The sequence below is a fragment of the Protopterus annectens genome, chromosome 4.part1 (assembly GCF_019279795.1).
Source record: "Protopterus annectens isolate FY-2018-M chromosome 4.part1, PAN1.0, whole genome shotgun sequence".
NCBI classification, from domain to species: domain Eukaryota; kingdom Metazoa; phylum Chordata; order Ceratodontiformes; family Protopteridae; genus Protopterus; species Protopterus annectens.
In genome coordinates, this window is record NC_056734.1 from 60,895,500 (window position 1) to 60,909,703 (window position 14,204).

The window sequence follows — 14,204 nt, forward strand, 5'->3', positions numbered from 1 at the left end:
AACATATTTCTATAATGAGAGAATAATCCTAATTAGTAATGATAAAAATTCAACTCATAGGCAAAATGGGACATAACAGGCATGCTACCATCTTCTCCTCAAATTGTCAAGGTACTCAGACTTAACTTAACTTCACTTAACACTAAATTTCTCTCTACATCATTGGCAGTGTGTGTAAATTCAGCCAATGAAATATGGACTCAGAGAGATATTCTTAGTACCTCTAACAAGAACTGCCATAATGGTCAACTGAAACCCTATCTCATATCCACTGAGATGGCTAGACATGGAACTACCAAATATCTACAGGAAGAAACTCTATAGCCATCTGATACTGACCAATGGTTGCTCAGCTTGGAAAAATCCATTGTGCACCTCATGAAACAATACAGAAATGTATTTGGATATAGTAATTTGAGTTAAACAAAAGGTAATTAAAATGAGGCAAATGATCAAGAGATCAAATGAAATGCAAGCAAGCAAAAGGAAACTCACTGTAGAAAACAAAGTTACTTTCCTTTTATACAGACAGCTGGGTGAGTCCATGTAAAATACGATGTGCTCTTTGGGGAAATCATCTTCTTAAGACATATATGAGATACAAACAACACAAAAGAGTGCAATGAAAGCATATTACATCTGTACCAAAAGAAATGTAAAGATGATATTTTAAGAAAGGAGACAGAAAATGATACCATCTTTAGGGAAAGAGATGTGCATGAGCAAGAATTCCCATTGTGAAAAAAACAGATTCAGAGAGAAGGTAGGAGATAATATTTAACTGAAAGAATGTTGGACATTTAAAACAAGTTCCCTGAAAGGTATTAGGTTTTAAGCAGTTATGAATTTAATGGGTAAAGACAAGTGCAAAACAATTCTTATGAGGACCAGAGAAAAAATAATAACTTATTCCATATGCAGGATTAGTAGATTATTTAATTAGGAAACAAGGCAATATGCAGGTTTTAGTAACCCTTATCTAAAGTCCAAGTCCATCTTTCTAGGAACCTGGAATATGCCATAGAAGAATAAATTGAGCTCCTTAAAGAAACTGAGCATTGCTATCTTAGGAGAATTTGTACTGGACAGTGTCGGGGCACAATGTCACTAAATTTGTAACAGAGAAAATGTGTTGCCAAGAATTTAACAAACGTCTACATAACATTGTAAAGGTTAATAACCTAAGCACTAAGTTTCTGACTACTACTACTACTATTCCAGCCTCTAAGAGATAGGAAGAAGTTGTATGGTTCTTTATTATCTTCACTTAGAAGTGATTTTTTTAATTAAAGGTATGGACATACACTGGTTCAATAAGGCCCTGCATTAGGTGACTCTTAAGTGATCCATGAAGCACTCACAAAATCAGGAAAGCTGTTAAATTATCCCACATATATAAATTCAATTAAATACTTTATAGAACGATATTCATAGCTTTCAGAGTCCAGTGAGACTAATCTTGTCAATGAAGGAAGAAACGAAGGAAAAAAAAAAAACTGGAAAAATATCTTCACTGTTTAAATACAGATAATAGCATGATTTGACAAAGGTGAAATTTACTATGACTAGCGTTCATTGTCTATAACTTGGTGATCAGGACTCCTGAACAAATATTCCATTTCATAAAGTTAACTTTGCTAAGACATAAACATTCGATTCTTAATCTATCATATTATAATGTAGAACTTGTGAGTTATCTTAGTACAAGTCTCATTTAATGTATGAACTATGATAATGTACAAACTTTATTGTCAAGTGGCAAAGCTGAGCATCTGATGTGTCTGGCTAAACATTCAACCAGTGTAATCACTATAAAATCAAGGAGCATAAGGCTCACTGATCAATGCCTGTTTATAAAGCAAAACGTAAGTATCTTAGCTGATGAGTGCTGTGTACTTGAAATCATTTACATGGCTACTATAGTTATTTTTTATTAGTGTTTTTTTTATGTTTATAATATTTGATAATCCTTGCATTGTTTTGTTAAAGAGAACTTCTGCAACTCGTGCATTACTTATTAAACTATTATTATTATTATTATTATTATTATTATTATTATTATTGGTAGTACTTGTAATTTGGATGCAGCATGTACAGCTATCACCCCACTATTGCCTGGAATAGGCTCACACTAGAAATCAGGACCCTTACACATCCTAAACAATTTAAGACAGCCACCAAAGAGCACTTTGAAAGTCACTGGTGCTGCCACTGCATTCTCCATCCTTAAACATCCCCTACTTCCCATACCTTAATCTACTCTCTGCCCTTAACTCACTCTTTTCACTAGCTCTCTCTAATCTTCCTTGAATACTCTTTCTACTGTCTAAAATCTATTAAGCAAATCGCCCCAGAGAAACATTCTATTGTAACTGTCTTGCCTTCATGCAACTATACTATGATAAAACTGTGTTTTTGTAACCACTTACCCCAAAAACTATATTCATCTTAATTACATATTTCGTTTTATACATCTTGTAAAAAGTTTTAATATACTCCTGATTACTGATACTGTATGACATTGTATTGCTACTTAATGCCTTGTAATAATCCTGTAACATTGATGTTTAATGCTAATTTATAATGAAAATTGTATAATATGTTGGAGCTTTTTTCTCCGGGCTTCCACTGAAAAAGGGCTCTTCAGCTCAGCTGGGCAATCCTACTCAGCAAATGTAAATGTAAAATAAATAACTCTCGTGTAATTCTAGTACATTAATGTTGACAAGAATAAAAATTACCAGAAGTACTCATACTCCATAAGACTGAAATAACTTGACAATAATGAGAAAAATCACTCTTATTTTCTTTAACAAGTGAGTGCATACATTCTCTATATTATTTCCACCTTTTTTTTCAACCTGAACTTTAGTACCTTTCCATTTTTGTATTCCTTTATGTGGAAGTGGGTCACATTGCTACTCACAACTTAACTTACACACCCAAAGGGTCTTTGCTTTTATAATCCATTCCAACCACACACACACACACACACACACACACACACACACACACACACACACACACACACACACACTCTTCCATCTCTTGTGTGTGACTTTGTATTCTTTATATTTCATTTTCACATATATGCTATACTACATGACACCAATTCCCTCTTTATGTCCTTCTTTATGCACTCCTCCGTTCAACTTCAAGTCAAATAAAAATGCACATAATTTTAATTAACTTCTTGGTAGAATAAATTAGCATTTCATTACAGCTTTCTGTTATTTTCCATAATTCTGGTCGTTGTCTACTGTCTCCAACATTCTTTAACTTCCAGGTTTAACTTTCCCCTCATCCACCAAATGCTCTTTATCAGAACAGACAAAACAGCCTATTGATATTTCTGACATCTCTAATTCTCTGAGTCTGCTTTTAATTGCAGAAAATTAGATGAAGGATTTTACCTGAAGTTGGCTTCACTTTTAATTTATGTACTGTAATCATAGTCCATTTAATATATCATAAATATATCATAAACATTTCCCTTCACAGGTTGAAGGACATAAAAATATGAGACTCCTAAGTTCATCTAAACTACATAGACACATAAAAAAGTACTTATCTTATTCTCTTCCTTAGATTTATCAAACAATGACTATAAGACAGTGAACTTATAATGGACTTTGCCTCTAATCCGAAGTTTGATTCCTTCAGACCTCACTGTCCTACTTGTATGAATCTGAGCAAGTCACTTAACAAAACAGTGCTCCCAGGTTGCCTCTGATAGAGTATTGTTCTTACTGGTTTTATCCAGTTAAATAAACACAATAAAACAAAATGGGCATATTCCTGTCATCTGTTGTTACCCTTTCATGGTACTGGATACCTGACATTGATTAGAAATATTTATATTCCAATATTTCCACTGTAAACTTGTTTCTTAGGTTGACGCTCCAATGGTATGCCTTTGGACACTACATCGCAATACTGAAAAAAGCAGCCAAGTCTAATTTACTTTTTATTTTATGCATATTGCCAAAAGAGATACTCCATATCAAACATTAGGAAGCTATCTTTGCAAAGTCCATTACTACTTTATAGTGATGTCTCCAGTGGCAAGATTGACTCATGACACATGTATTCTCACAGATCACCTGGATTCAGCATACTTCAGATGATGTCTTATAAATACATGCAACCTTTTCAACAAGTTTCCTTCCGTCACTGCTAGATAGAGATATACTAGTCAGATATTCTTGTTATCAAAGAACTAGGTTGTGCCATGCATACAATATCTTCAGATGAGACCATACCGTCAGATGCACAGGTGAGGCAGGAATCACATCAGATCTCATCTATTACTGCAAGACAGTGTATAACTATTAATCAAGGAAAGCATAGCAAAATCTTCCCATGAAGTGAGAGGAGCAACAGAAAATATAGCCTTCACGATCAGAAACAGAGCCAGTTAGGAAACACTAATTCCAAGAAACTGTATATGGAGAGAAAGTAATGCCACTTACTTACCTAGTGGCCTTTAATATTGTCTGGCTTAAGAAATCACCTATACCACTAGAACAAAGCTACAAGGAAAGAAAGTACTCTAGGCTAGCTGCAGGTATCACATGTAAATAGCATTTATTTTGCAGATGCAGAAATAGGATGGCACAGTGACACAGCAGATAGCATTATCACAACCCTCTCCTCTTACCTCCCAACACTCAGACTTGCGAGAGATGCACATATATATCCAAATTGGAAGCCGCACACTCTCCAGCCAAGACTGGAATAGCTGGTCAAGAGGAGAAGGTCAACACTTGCACCACACCACATGGAGCACATAGCCCTTCAGAACACACACCAGCACTGCCTTCACATAAAAACACAAACCACACACCCACCTTCGCGGAGGATCTCAATAAAAATCTACCCAAACAGCAGAGACCTCCAAGGCAGAAACACACTAGACGACCACAACACAACACTAATCACAAGACATATAGATCTCCTAAATAGTGGGCTACTCAACCAGAGCCCCTAAGGGAAAGCAGCATGCCCAGCACACTAGTCATAGGTGACTCGATAGTGAGACACACTGATGTCACACTCACTAGCTTGAATAAGGAGAAAGTAACAGTCAGCTGCCTGTCAGGTGACAGGATCCTCCACATAATGCATACACTTAGGTCCCTGAACAACAGGTACAAATATGACTCTGTCATTGTACATGTGGGTGTGAATGACCTGAGACATACCTCCCTGGACTACATGAAAAGAGACATGGAGGAGCTCTCGGATTGTGTAGCCCAGGCAGGTATGACCCTAGCCCTGAGCAGCATCCTACCATCACTCAGAATAATACCTCAGTACAAGCAGAAAATGATTGATTTCAACAAATGGCTACATTTCTAATGCCATTCTAAGGGGATCCAGTATCTGTCTGCCTGTGATGACATGACTAAAAGACCTCAGTGCTTTGCCAGAGATGGCCTGCATCTGTCACTCCTGGGATTCAAGAAACTGGCCAAGGCTCTTGCCACCCCTATAGTGCCTTTTTTATGCACTGTTCCAAAGACCAAATTACCTCTGTAACAGCTACAAACAAATGCAATCTAAGAGTCATGCTGCTCAATGCTTGAAGTCTAAATCTCAAAATGCACTCACTCGAGAACATCAATATTTGTGCTATAACAGAGACCTAGTTCAACACAGCAGAAAGCACCCCTGCACTACCAGGCTTTAATTCATTCCACACCCTTTGGCCCCAGAACTTGGACAAAACTCCAAAGGTGGTGGTGTTTCCATATTCATAAAGGATGCGCATGCCTCCAGACTGGTAGCCCAACATAACGCACCAGAGATCCTTCGGGTGCAGTTAACATTGGGTAAGACAGCAATTTAGACTGTAGCCTGTTATAGGTCCCCAACCATGTCTCAAGACTCACATTCCATGTTCCTAAGCACCCTGGAGAATATTAGGGTCCAACCTAACACTCCCATACTAGGTGACTTCAACTACCCCTCCATTAACTGGGAAAACTACTCATGTACCAATACACTTGCCCAAAGTTTCCTGGAATTCATTAATTCCAATGCCCTGGCCCAGCTCATTCTCACCCCCACTAGAGGTAGCAACATCCTTGACCTGGTCATTACTAAGATGGGTGACCGTTGCTTTACATCAATAGTCAACTCCTCCCTTGTTAGATCCAACCACAAACTAATCACCTTGGAAATCCACATCCCTCCCACCCTCTACCCCTGCAAAGGTAACCATCATGAAAAACTTCTCCAAAGCTAACTCTGGGCTCCTAAACACAGAGGTGGCTAACTTTACGGCACCCATGTAAATGGAGAATAGTTGCATGACCACCGAATCATACACCAATGCACTGTATGAACATGTACACAAATGCATGGATCTTGCCATACCCAATAGAACTAAGACGCTTTCTTCCAAAAAAGGAAGCCAATCTGGTGGTGCCCTGCCATAAACAAACTACAACAGAAGGAGGAAACTGATGCTGAATAAGGTGAAGTCCCAAAGACTGGAACAACTCTCTCATCAGCCTAAACAAAATGTTGAGATCCTTCATGAAATCCTCTAAAGCAAGCTATGAAAACAGAATTGCAGCAGATAGTAAAAACAACCACAATGCCTTCTATAGTTATGTAAGGAATCTCCAGGGCAATACCCAGATTTGCTCTAAGCTACTGCACAATGGTACCTCCTATACTGAGCCAACAGATATTGCCAATATACTGTCTGACAGACTCAGTGCCAACTTTACCCCTCTCTCCCACCCCAAAGGACCAATCATAATACCAGTAGACTGCCAGGCATCCAGTATTACTGCTGCACAGGTTAAAACAGCACTGTCCAAGACCAAGAATACAGCTTCCATGGGACCTGACAATATCCCCGGCTGTGTTCTACATGAAGTACAGAGTGAACTGGCATTTCACCTGTGTGCTCTGTTCAATCACAGTCTCACTTCAGGCTTTGTCCTTAACGAATCTTGCACTGCTACAGTCATTCCTCTCCACAAAGGAGGAGCGACTATGGACCCAGGGAACTATCGCCCCATTAGTCTGACAAGTCTGATATGCAAAGCTATGGAACGCATCAGCATGGACCTAACAAACAAGGATATAGGGAATCTAAAAACTCTTGATCCCACACAGTTTGGTTTTGTGAAGGGTAGATCATGCCTGCTCAACTTGGTCGACGTCTTTGAGTCAGACACCACAGCTGTGGATGAAGGCAAGGTGGTTCATACAACCTACATTGATCTGGCTAAGGCTTTTGATACCATTCCCCACTCAGAAATCATAGAAAACCTCACTAAGCTAGGCATCAACCCCTATATCACTAGGTGAGTTGTCTCACAGATAGAACCCACAGTGTGAAAGAAGCTGACTCCAAGTCAGACTACTGCCCAGTCATGAGTGGACTACAAACAGGGATTGGTCCTGGGTCCTCTCCTATTTGGTATCTACTTCTCAGAAGTCCAGGCCAACACGAAGGGACTCTGGCTGACAAAGTTTACAGACAATTGCAAATCAGGAGCCATTATTAACTCCCCAAGTGATGTTGGCATCCTACAGAAAGGCCTCACTGAGACCGGCTGGTGTCACAACCATGGCCTTAAGCTCAATGCCAAAAAATGTGTTGTCATCCCCTTTGGGAAAAACACAGCTCCCATGAATTAACACATTGATGGTAGTCCACTGAACAGAAGGCGTTATAAGAGATCTGGGAACACAGGTTGACACCAACATCTCTTTTGACCCCCACATTGCCACTGTGGTCAAAAAGTCCTTCTATGTGGCACATTTCATTACATCCAGGAAGAAAGAGGTCATTGTCTCCCTTTAGTCTTCCCTCATTAGGCCAGTCATCGAGTACAAGGGTCTATATTACATTGGCAAACGCTTAAATTTTTGAATCTCTGAAAGTCGACCTTTAGAGATCGAACATTTAAGTGTTTGAAAATGTAATAAAATAAAGAAGAAGAAAAAAAGGTAAACTGAAAGGGTTTTAGCAGGGGGGCAAACCCCCCCACCCCCTACTTAAATATACCAACTTCGAGATCGCACTTCAGTGCATGGCAGAGCGGAAATGGGAAATTTCCCATTCCCTACACTGTAGCATGATCTTGGAGTTGGTATATTTAAGTAGTGGGGGAGTGGGGGTGCAGGGGGGCTTGCACCCCGGCTTATACCCTTTAGTTTTTTTTTGTTTTAGTTTTATTTATTTATTTTTTTTCATTTTTAAAGATATTCAACCACTTAACTGTTTGATCTCTAAAGGTCGACTTTTAGAGATTTGAAGTTTTAAGCATTTGTTTATCCAATATAGACCAGAGTACAATGCCCCATTTGGCATATACCTCACTAGACACCTGCAATAAGTGGAGAGGCCACAAAAGTACCTCACAAAGAGGATCCTAGGCCTTAAACACTTGTCCTATATGGACAGACTCAAAAAACTCCAACTATTCTCTGTTTCATATCGCCTACTTAGAGGCGATCTCTTCTTGACATACAAAACTATGTCTGACCCAGCTCTGTTAGAAATGCTACATCTAAAGAAATCCCAATCCCTCAACACCACATGCTCCAGAGACCTCAACCTCATTGCCACAATCAACAGAATATGCTGGAGTGATAGATTCATAACCCAGAGACTGCCCATGCTATGGAATAGACTTCCTATACTTGTCAAACAGAGCACCTCACTGGCCCTCTTCAAGAGAAATCTTGATGAGTGAATGGGAAATAGAAAATTCACCCCGGGGATCACTCCAGTGGCTCTACTCGACAGAGACACTGGGAACTAAGGTCAGGTGACACAATGCCAGGGTAATCCTATGGGCTAGGCTTGTAAAGGCTCCAGGGCCATTAGCCTAGTATACACTTATAAACCTATGACCTACTGCAAAAGGTTCCCTAGTTCAACCTTGGCTGGAGTGCCTTCTCTATGGAGTCTACATTTCCTCCCTGTGTTCTCTTCAGTTTTCTCTGGGTGCACTGATTTCCTCCCATATTCTAAACAAATGTGGAAGGTGGACTGGACACTCTAAATTTGCCATAGGTGTGAGTATGTATGCATGTGTATGGTATGAAAGAATTGCCACAGCAGGGCTTGCCACTCAACAGCCTTTGATGTAGATGATTGTCACTGTTAAAGTGAAACCCTGATCTCGTGAAAAATTGAGAAAAGGGTTTGTGGATAGATGGATGGATTTATTTTTCAAATAATGACTATAAGTCATAAACTTATAGTGGACTTAATGGCAGTAGCAAGGGAGTTGTAGCCATTCAGGCCATCAGTAAATATTCCACTTTAGTCATTAACGGTAAGTACTTTCATTACTCAGTTTAGATAACATATTTAAAATAAATAAACTTAACCTATTTTTCTAGATATAATTGGACCAGATAAACCTTCCTCATTTTTGCAGATAGAATTGGATTAGATAGTGTATTCGTATCACTTAACAAAAAAAGAATCAAAGCTAAATATATATCATTGATAACAGGAGAAATGAAATATCTTTTATCTGGCAGGACAGAATGTGAAAACTATCATGCTGTCAACATGCCTGCATACCTTCACCATTGTCAAACTGTCAGTATTGCCATTAAAAACAATCTTGAAAATAGCAAAAAACAATCTTGCAAATAGCAAAGGAGTTTATTACCGGTATCAGCAGATAATGCATAAAACTAAAACTTCAAAACTTCTGTCTCAGTAGTATTGAACTACTTAATTCTGAAAAATGCCCCTCTTCAAGCCCTCTTCATGACTACTGCCATAAGGAAACAGCCTCTGCTTTCAGCAAGATCTGTTTCAAGGTTGAATGTGGAATGGCTATTCACCCAACAATAGCTACTAACAGAGAGTCAGTCAAGGAATCACATTTCCCTATTTATTACCATACTTGTACTAAACAATTTCACCATGAATTTGTTTAAATGCTGAAAATATCCTTTGTATAAGCTGATGGAGTTCTCCTTAGTTACCCTAAGAACTGCAGCAGAAGTTATCACCTGCATCAGTTCCATCATCCTTAATAGGTCAGTCAGCTGCGTTTGTGACCTTAAAAATATGAAGTCAACAGAGATCATTCCAGTCCACAAAGGAGATACCACTACAGAACTAAACAAAAAGTATCCAGCTCTCCTATTTTCTACATTACTGAATGTCTTGAACCAGGATCCACAAGCTACTTTTAAATCTCTTCTGTTTCCTGTCAGCAAATCAAAAAGTTTTTTTTTTTCAAAGACAGCAAAAGAGAACCTCTGTTTGATTTCATTAAATTAGTTAGAAGTGAACTGATGCCTGCAATATGGCTTTATCGTAGTTTCTTGACTTTGAAAAATGTTTGCTGCTATTAACTACATGATTCTTCTACCTGGATAAGCAAAGTGACATTTTCTTCACCTTTTAGCTGGTTTCAGAGCTGCATCTCAGTGTCATCTCAGTCAGCCCAGACTAAGGAACCTTCACCCTCCTTTATCCATCTCATAAAGCATCCCCCAAGAGTTATTGTTGTGTCACCTGCTGTTTAATATATTTGCATACAATATGTCATTTCAATGTAAATCAGTGTAGGTAACACACTATGCAGATGATTTACTTTTCTCACAAGGCCACAGCTTGAAAACAGGCTTTGCCAATTTCCCAGTCAAAAATTACAAGCAAGTACTTAATAATTACACAGAGATAACGGACCCTCAATGTCATTTAACATCGCAGAATTAAAGTAATCCATTTTAAAGGTATTACTTGCTGGCTAAAATCCAGACATTGATTGTTTAAATAGAAGAGATCATTATAATGATCTTGAAAATAATCAGTAATTTCTCCATTAGTTTACCTGGCATCTTTTCTATGTTCCTACATGTTGTCAGCATTAGATTAAAAGCTAATCGACTGCTACATATTAGATTAAAAGCTAATCGACTGCTACATTTTGTGTTTAGTTTTTCTTTATTAAAAATGAAGATGTCTTATTGTCAATATGCATAAATATTATAGGATATATTCATAAGTGTACAAAAATGCAATGATCCCTATCATATAAATAACTGGTTAATGCAATAAAATAGATTCACATGGGTTCCAACTTACTAGACAATCACAAATTTCATCCAGTTATTCTCAATGAATATGTTTAGCATAATTACATTTATTTTCATTAAAGTACAGCTTATAGTCCAGTGAATTAATAATATTTTATCATTCCATACAAAATGATTTTTTAGAGCGTGCTTGGACTTTTAGGTTTATGCAGGACCATGTAACTTAAAAGGTAAATAGCTACAAACACACAATATTGCAAGTACTGAAGTTATCACTCTGCTTTCCGACATGGTGTCTTCTTATTTTGGAGTCTATTCCATAATTATATTTAATTTGTTATGGCTCTACCTAAGTTTGGGAATTGTTTTAATGAAACATTTTTCATTGAATAATATTTATTGAAAAGAAATGAAGAGAAAGTAGAAATATTATATAACAAATGACAACTGAACACTCTATAAAATGTATGCCTCCCTTATATGCACAAACTCCAGTACTAGTAATGGAGTAGTACAAATACATTTATTTATTGCAAAACAGCTTTGTTCCTTGACTCACATACATCCCATATTGACAGTCAGTGACTTTTATAGATTGATGCTGAAGAAAGTGAAAATTATTTTCATGTTTCCCTTAAGGTTTTGTCTTGTCTGTATCCCCTCATGGTGTATAGAGTTCTCCACATTAGCTTATGTATTTATATTTAGTCCTTGTTTTTCATCCCATGGCTATTATTGTTTTCTGTATGTCTGCTAATACTAATGTAACTAAAATGAGTTTATCTTATCCACTTGGTGGGTTATACCTTATTCCAAATATACACTCTTACCAAGAGGGTATCCTTTCTTCATGAAAAACTGGTCTTCTTAATGAATGATTGAGTTATACTTCACTGACTCACACCTCAGCAAACACAAGCATTTGGCACACATGCCAACAACCCTGCAGTTCATCAACATCACCTACTATCAAGGACTGCAAACATGCTGTAGCTCTGTCACAGAGAAATCACAGTATCGATACAAGTAAGCAGTTGTAGTACTAGATTACCAAGGACTTGCTAACTGCAGGTGCCATGAATTTTTGGTGCTGAAAGTCAGCGATTTGGGACTGCATGCAGTCTTGCTGTTCATGTGTCTATGCACATACAATTTGCAGAACTATTTTGTCACATGATCACGCCTCACCCTATTGTTGAAACTGTTTCTGCTAAATCCAGTGCAAGAAAAGAGAAAGAGACAGATAATGAAGACCAGTTTTATTTTGGAAAGTGATTATAGCTACAAGCGGTCTTCCATTTCTGAGTGTTGTTTTTTTACATTCCATGATACAGATGCAAGTTCTTTCTCCCTTTTATTTATTCCAGTATAAGCATCTTTTCCACTTATTTGATGCCTACTAATGAAATTTTAATTACAGGAGATGCCAGTGAACTGTTTGGTCATCAGCATATTTATTATTTATTTATTTTCTTTTGTTAACCAGGATAATCTGACTGGGTGTTAACCCATTTTCAGTGGAGTCCCGGGGTGAAAGCCCCAAAAACATGAAAAACAATACAAAAAGTTAGCACAATATATACATCTAAGGTAAACTAAATGTAGAGGAAAAACAAAACAACAAAAAAAAAATTGAAAAAGAAAAATATATATTTTGTTGACTACTTGTGCTTGCTGAAGTGAAGGTCAGTGATGCATGCCAGACTCACTGAATGGGAAGCTGAAGTATCACCCCATATTATCTTTAAACATAATTTATGTTTTCAACTAATGTACTCTCAAAACATATAACAAAATAACACCTAAATTGTTTACAACTCCAGTAGTATACAAACATTTGTATTGAGCTTCACTGGTATCTGACACCACATATGGAGTATTAAAAACTGTATGTTTTTCCCATGTAGTATTCCATTTTCTTAATTTCATTGACTATCTCCAAATTTTCCTCTGTCTTGTTCAGATAATGTAAAGTTCCCCTATCTTTTTGTCTACCACAAATCTCTTTCTGTTGAACTATTTCTTAATTTTTCAATAGTCTTAATTATTGTTTCTACATCTTTCCTTTCTGACTGGGGTCTTGAAATGCTAGAAAATGGGTGCCTTACCGATTTAAAAGTTTCCTGATCTTATGGGAGTATATGCTTTTTATTTTTGTACAAATGTACCGTTTGTAATATAGCATATCTGGACTGGCCTGTATGTAGTTAAAGCTGAACAGTATCAACATTGGGAAAGCAGAGCTAGCATAGTTTGGATTCCATTTTTTTAAAGATGTGAAGTTCCCATCCATTCTTCCCCATAAGTTTTTTCCCACTTCCAACCCTAAGCATTAAGGAAAGGCATTTTGCTTAGCTGACTCATATTCTACTTTCTCCTTATCTTCTGCTAAGTACACCAAGGCTGTTTAGGTATCAAAGCAAAAAAGTCTAGATATGGGTTTAAACTCTCTAAATGCATCAGATACAGGTCCCAGGATCTGATCCATGTACTCGACTAACGATATACAGTCATCTGCAAACATAAGGAAATGCCTCACCCTTACCACCTTGGTCTTCCATTTTATTTTCAATAAGCTCCTCAATTTATAGGCCAGTGACTTACTTTTTTATTATAAACAAATCTGGGAATAAGGGGCAGCCCTGCCTCAAAGTCTTTTAATATCAACCTTACTACATCCTTCCCCATTGACTAGTATATCTAATTTTGTATTTTATAGAAAGCATTTATCCAGGTTAAAAAATTTGGCCCATATTCCCACTACTCCAGTGCTACTTCCATAAAAGTCCACTTTAGGTAGTCAAATGCTTGTCTGATATCAACCATCACTGATTCAACTTGTGTACACGTGTTGGCATAGTTGTCTATATAATTTGACAGGAACCACAGATTATCTGAAAATTGTCTTCCCTGCTGAATTCTGCACTACCCTGCACTTACAATTGTTGTTAGTGTTTCACTTAACCTATTAGCAAGCATTTCTTTTAAGAACTTAGCATCTGTGTTTATCAGAAAAACAGGCCAAAAGTTTACCATGTCTCTCAGGTCTCCATTACCATAGGTAGTACTGTTTTGCATTATTCATAGAAGGAGGTATGACACCACTCTGATAAATGCCTCCCTCTATCCATCTTAAGCTTTTAACTATACTCCCCTCTTCCACA